The sequence below is a fragment of the Crocodylus siamensis genome, chromosome 3 (genome assembly GCF_052110815.1).
Source record: "Crocodylus siamensis isolate JL-2025a chromosome 3, ASM5211081v1, whole genome shotgun sequence".
In the NCBI taxonomy this organism is placed as follows: Eukaryota; Metazoa; Chordata; order Crocodylia; family Crocodylidae; genus Crocodylus; species Crocodylus siamensis.
The window spans coordinates 193,328,100-193,334,943 of record NC_143397.1 but is presented as its reverse complement, the minus strand read 5'-3'; positions in this window follow the sequence as shown (position 1 = coordinate 193,334,943).

Genomic DNA, 6,844 nt, shown 5'->3' with positions numbered 1-6,844 from the left:
CGCCCCCTGCCGTGTCAGCTTAGGTAATCCAGCACCCTCTTATCCTTGGCCACCACGTCTTTGATGGTAATTGGTTCAATTAGGGAGGCTGCCTTTATCTCCTAATACACAGTGTAAGTTGAACTACCCCTGCTCCGTATGGGGTACCTTGGTGCACCCCCGCCTTAAGAGCTAATGCATGCCTCCAAACCTCCCCTTTAGCACACCCCAAGCCTTGCAGTTGTACCAGACGTTCTCTCGTCATATATTCGCTCTTCCTGAGCTTCTATTCCCCTCTCACCCTCTCCCAGGCCTACTTGCCCACCTGGGCTTCTGTACGGCTCTGTCGAGCTCTTATCGATCTGGCCCCTATCTGGGCTTATGCCGCGCGCCTGCCCCTCTCTGGGACATATACCGCATGCCTGCCCTTCTCCAGGGCTTCATGCCGGTCGGGGACTAATTGCTCACTCTGGAGCCTCCTGTTCTGATCGGCCCTCTCTGGGGCCTGTGCCGCGCTGCTCGCGCTTCCCTCGCCCTCGCTGGGGCTCCCGCCCTCTCTGGGGCCTATGCTGCGCTTCCTGCCCTTCTCGCCCTCACTCGGGCTTCTCAAAGTCTGGGTCATTTGCCCCATGGGGCAAAATACTGCCCTCACAGGCTGGGGTCCGAAACCCTGCACACCGTGCCTCTCCAGCGCTCACTCACTGTGCCGACTCCGGCACTAACTACTGTGCCCTTACTGGGCACCAGGAACCCACAGATTATTGGGGCATTCCTGTGAGGCCTCCTCACACCCCTATAGCCTCACCCAGTCCTCCGGTATAACACTAACAACAACTAAACCATGAGCCAAGCGGCTGCAACATAACAACAAGAAGCCTTCTGGCTTGTAACACAAAGTCGATACTCACTTGGCTCTTCATCCTACCCCCTTAGGGTTCTCTTTCTACCCCATCTCATCATGCAGCCAGTCAGGGTAGTCAGGCTGCAACCCTCGACTCAGTCTGCTCTGCTCTGCTCTGCTCTGCTCAGCTCTCCTGCTCCTGCTCCTGCTCCTGCTCCTGCTCCTGCTCCTGCTCCTGCTCCTGCTCCTGCTCCTGCTCCTGCTCCTGCTCCTGCTCCTGCTCCTGCTCCTGCTCCTGCCAGGAGGGAACTGCTAGCTAGGCTCTGGCCTGGGCTGTTTATAAAGGCCCGGCCCTGCCCCCTCCTGGCCACATGACCTGCCTGGTTGCCCCAGCAACCAGCACCTGGGCTGCCCTGGAAATTGGCAGCTAAGCCTGCATCGCCCTCATTAGTAGCCAGCACCCTAGTGCTCCACTACACTCCTTCCCCCTTAAGTTCTTACCCTGTATTAGGAGCGGGGCACACAAGTGCCCAGCGACAGAGTGATTCTATGCCTACTAAATTCCATGTAAAGACTCAACTTGCCTTCAGTGGGCATTGGATGAGGATCATGCCCAGTCTTAAGGATATGGGTTGGTTAAAGTTAGATGAAAACATTTTTTTCTTTTTTTAAAATCTATTTTAGTGTTTTCCAGAATGTCCTATTTCTTCTATGAATTTGGCTCTCTGTGTCTCTCTGGTCCTATTTCCTTCCTATTAAAATGAAAAAGTATTTATGTAGGAGTTATGCCATGTCAGAACCCTTGATGATTGTTTTCCCTTGGTGTTCCACAAGATCATTATTTCATCCTTTGTCTGTCCTTTCCTCTGAATATATTATGAAAAACTCTTATCTTCATTTCACTCCATGTAACAGGGAGGCTTCCTCAGGACAAGTCTACCAATGGCTTGCCCACCTGTTTCTGGGCCAACCGCCCGCCTCCTTGTCTTCCATGCCTTGATGATATATAATTATGATATTAATTAGGTGGGAGGCTGCCCATTTCTTGCCCCAATGCCAGGGGGTGCTGTCTGCAGCTCTGTTCCTCCCCTACACCACAGCCCAAGCCTTGCAGATGGCATCCACAGATCTTATCATCACCGGCCCCAATCTAGACCCCAAAGAGATCCCTCCAATCAGGTGGCCTGCTCCACCTTCATTCTGGGGTGCCTATCTCCCTGAACTCTTTTCCTCTCAGGAGTGGTCCCCCCTGGACCTTTGGCCACATCTCACCTCCAAGATCTTTTGGAAACCCCAGGCCCTCAGCTCTGGGCATCCTTCACAGTGGGCCTCTGGCCCTTTTGACTGTTCTGGTTCTGGCCCCAGCACTGACCAGTCAAGGGTATTCTAAGTCAGACTTCTGAGTCTATAACTCACTCTCTAACCTGGGTCTGCCTTCTTGGCCCTACCAAGAGGTAACCCACCTGGTTGTGGGAGCTGGGGTTATTAAGGCACCCCAACCCATCTTTCACCAGGGTAGTAACTGGCCTGGTATTTCCTGGAGGCTCCCAGACCACTGGGAGCCCCACCAGGCCACCCACTCCTGGCAGGGTGTAGTTTTAGGTCATAACCAGGACCAGGAGCCTTCAAACAATCCCCTACAGCTCCTGCCTTTACCTCCAGGATGTTGAGTTGACCTTGCAGCCAGGCAATGTCACTGCCTGCCTGCCAGCAGCGAACTGCTCTGTTTATATAGGCGGCCAGAGATCTAAAATGGCCACCACAGTCAAGTACCTGCTGGTTGCTTGGCCCAGCCCTTAAAGTGGCAGGTACCAACAGTGCCCTGCCATACTCTACTATAGTCAACAGGATTCTGTCATATTTTTAAGCATCTCTTTTTTTTTCTACAGTTCTTGGTGATAGCTATGCATTTTGCTTTTGATATGACTTCTGATATATTTTCCCTAAATCTAGGGCTAGATTCAATGCTAAATCACATCGGTATAAATACTCTCATGAGCTTCAGTGTACAGTATTGGATCAGGCCCTTAAATTCTTTATTATACCACCTTTCACCCATGTTTTATTTTATTATTATTTATCATGGTTTGTCAAGGATAATCCTGTCCTGAACATGGGGTTGGACTAGATGACTTGAGGTTCATTTGATCCCTACTATTCTATGATTCTATGGTTTCCTTTTTGTTACAATTATTCCTGTTCAGATTATTTCTTTTTGGTCCTAATATTTGGTTGCCTATCACCCTTTTTTTAAGCATATATGACTCCTCCTCTCTCAGGTTTATAGTTTTCTAGCTGTGTGTGTGAACTCTAATTGGTAACACAGTCCTATTATTATTCCCCTTTGAATCATAAAGGGAACATATGACTCTCATATCCATTAGGTTAGCGATGTCAGCCATTTAGCACATATGACTCTCATATCCATTAGGTTCATGATGTTAGCCGTTTAGCATTTATCTTCCTCTGCTTATAGATTCTTGACAGGGATAGTTTACACATAGGAGCATTTATGTCTGGATCTTAGAAACTTATATGTTCAAGTGATTGTAGGATGCAGGCCCTTAATTCTGTTGGTTGGTAAAGATATCTTACTCTCTACCTGCAGGTCCAAACAACATTAGCAATAGATACCCAAGTTCACATAGGAAAATAGGGCAGAAGATTAATAGCAGTGATAATTCTACATGGTAACTGTTTTTAAGGTTAGCTTGCAGAGCCAACATATCAGCGAAGCATTTACTGGGACAAACTTAAGATACAACTATTTTGAATCTGTCACTGGAAACTGTTTTTTCTTTATAGACTAACAGTCAGATTCTCTTTGTTAGACCATTCTGAATAAGACTTTTATATTGTCTCCACTTTCTTCCATCATCCATTGGATTGTCCAGAGAAATTTATGGGCAAAAGATGTCATTTCAAAAGTGTATGGTTTTGTAGAACCATCTCTAGAAATAAGCAATTTCAGTTGCATTGTTCCCTTTTAAAATATGCGGCACAGTTTTCAGCCTGAAATTCAACCCTAGTCTGGAACTGCCTGCCCCTGGTATGCCAGGACAAGCTGGGTCTCTCCTGTTGGTGGTGGGTAGAGGGAGGCATGGGGACATGAGCCCAGGAGCAGCTCTAATCCAGGGACAGGCAATTATTTTGGGCAGAGGGCCACTTACTGAGTTTTGGCAAGCCATCGAGGGTGCATGACAGACCCAGGGCAGATTAATATTAATTTTCTAAATTTTTTAGGGGCCTCGTGGGCTGGATAGAATGGCCTGGCAGGCAGCATCTAGCGCCTGGGCCGCGTTTTGCCCACCTCTGCTCTAATCCTAATGCTGGATACACGCCTGCCACTGGATCCATGGGTTCAGCTGGGTCTCTGTCACAGGCAGTGTTGAACTGACTCCAGTGCAGGGTGGGGGGGTGGGTCCTACTATCAGCTGATTGTCCATCCCAGTCCCCATACTCCACCAGAATCTTCAACTCTCATAACTGTGGACTACTCTGACAATAATTGGACATGTGTTACTTAATACAATCTGGACATACTTACATAGTTGTCACTTTGCTATGATATGACCATACTTAGCAAGTGTTTACTGCTTGTGCACACAGACACTCACTTTTCAAGTGTAGTTAACATATCCTAAGTATAATGTGTATCATGATCCTTAACTTGAAGGTAGAACTTGGGAAGAAATAAAGAGCAAAACTGTCAGACAATGTGTGAGTGAGTGTCTGACAAGTCTTAGAAAGAGAGAGAAGTTATTCATGGAGAAAGCCAGGTGTTCCTCACCCCCTTTTAAACACTACATGAGCACTTTATTTAGGAGAGCTCAGCCTACTTGTAAACTTGCCCCAAACACCATAATGTAGTATTTCTTTCAAGCACTTCACTTCTCTCTAAGTCTTGATATAAATCTGTACTACTCCCAACCACACTTTCATGGGGGCCTCATTTTCAAGAACACCTTAAAAAAAAGTGAAACATAAGGACATTTGTTTCTATTGTGAGCCAAACCATTTGTTTCTGAGATTCAGAAAAATAGCTGTCAGTCCACAAATTTACAGAATTTAGAGCTCTGAACTCTGGTGAGGATCCTTCAGGAAACAAACACTGGGGAAGCAGAGGCACACTGAACTTGCAAGGGTTTCTCTTCCTCCTCTTCTATTACAGTGACCTGTAGAGGGAAGGGTAGGGTGGGATCAGCAGACAGGAAATGTTCTTTCTTTATGCATTCCTCTTCACTGGAATGAGATGGCTTAGAATAGTGAATTCTACATCTGTTCTGGGGCTTAAACTAAGTAAACCTTGAACTCTATGATTCTATAAACGTGCAAAACTTTATTATCCCTAAAGCTGTTCTCTGCCTCATCTTTGCTGCTCCAGGACCATCTTGTCTGATTCAGTTTTTAAAGAAACATTCCTATCCCCTATCCTCTGCAAAGACAAAATTGTTAAAGATTAATATTGGTTTCAGTTGAGGCTCTTGGTGTAATCTTGTGTAAGCTTTGCATTCTAGAGAAAGAAGGAGAAAGCCTGTTACTTCCTTGGGCATGTCACCTCTTAGCTTCACAGCCTTTAAAGTCAGCTGTATTAATCTGATGACCTGTAAACCTCTTTTATATGTTTACTACAGAGATTGGCAGGAGGATTGCCTTATAGCTCAGCAGAACCAGTATGGATCTTTCTAAAGAAGTTTTTCTTAACAATTTGTACTGCTCTCTCCATCAGCTTCTCCCCTTGTCAGTTGTAAAACCGGAAGTACAAGCTTGAAATTATACTTTCTTTCAAAGCTTGCAATTCAAATCTACAAAAAATGTGTCTTGTTGTCAGTTACAATTTATGGATATAAACTTTCCAAAGTTATTTAGATCAAATGGTTTGGTTCATGGGTGACTGGTGCCTCCCAAATCTGCAGCATCGCAGCATTCATGAGCTGCCTGCTACCTAGAGGTATGTAGAAAAAACATTTAAAGCTGTGTCTATTTTCGAATTGCCAAATCTTTCCGAATCTCTCCAAATCATTTTGGAGGGTACTGATTTGATTTGGAGAGATTAAAGGGTCCTGTGATTCAATCTGGATTCAGAGATTTGGCCACCAAATCTCTGTCAAATCAAATCAAGGACTGAAGCTTTGCACAGCCCTAATTGATAGCAGTTTAATAATACCGTAATTTCAGAAATTGAAAAGATTTTGAAGCACAATCCTTCAGGTAGCAAAAGCAAATATTAGATGAATGGAGTCTCAGCTGCCTCTAGTCTAAATTGTCTTTTCAGTTCTACAAAGTTCAAAAAATGAAATAGAAATATAAACCAGAGTTAGTCAGAGTTAGGTCACAGAGTTCATCATAGACCTTTTAATCTTGATTTCAACAAATGTTTCTTTAATTCATCCAATCTGAGATAAGCTATCCAAGTTAGCTGCCTAGCTAGGATATTAGAAGACAGGATAGAAGCTGGTAGAACACTGGATTAGGACTCAGGAGACCAGAGTTCTATGTCTTACTATATTAATGATCTCCCTGATACTACTGTATTCTTGTTTTTGCCCCTTTCTTATTTACAGGATGGAGGCCTGTCTTTCACTTTGTTAATAGAGTAGCATATAAGATGTGGTACCAGTCCCAGGTGATCTAAGTTCTAGTGTGACAAAAAATAAATAAATCAATGAATAATGGAACAAAATATCTCACAGCTTCTGCTACCATAGTAATAGTATAATATTCACCTCACTTATTATGCTGATCTGATGTAATATTTATTCCTGCAGTCCCTGAGAAAAAATCCAGCTGAGATTCACTGGGCATTTTGACCAAGTAAGGATCGAAAAATCTACTTCTTTCATGGGTAGTTATTGTACTTTTATATTAAAATCAACTACTCCCCTTCACCAATAATCAGGAATTCTTAAAATCTGTTAAACTGAAGATCAGTGTAAGGTGGGCTTAAGATATGAGTTGCAGATGCCCAGCTGATATAAATCAGTGAACACCTATAAATAAAGTATTTAATTAAAGTGAAGATTC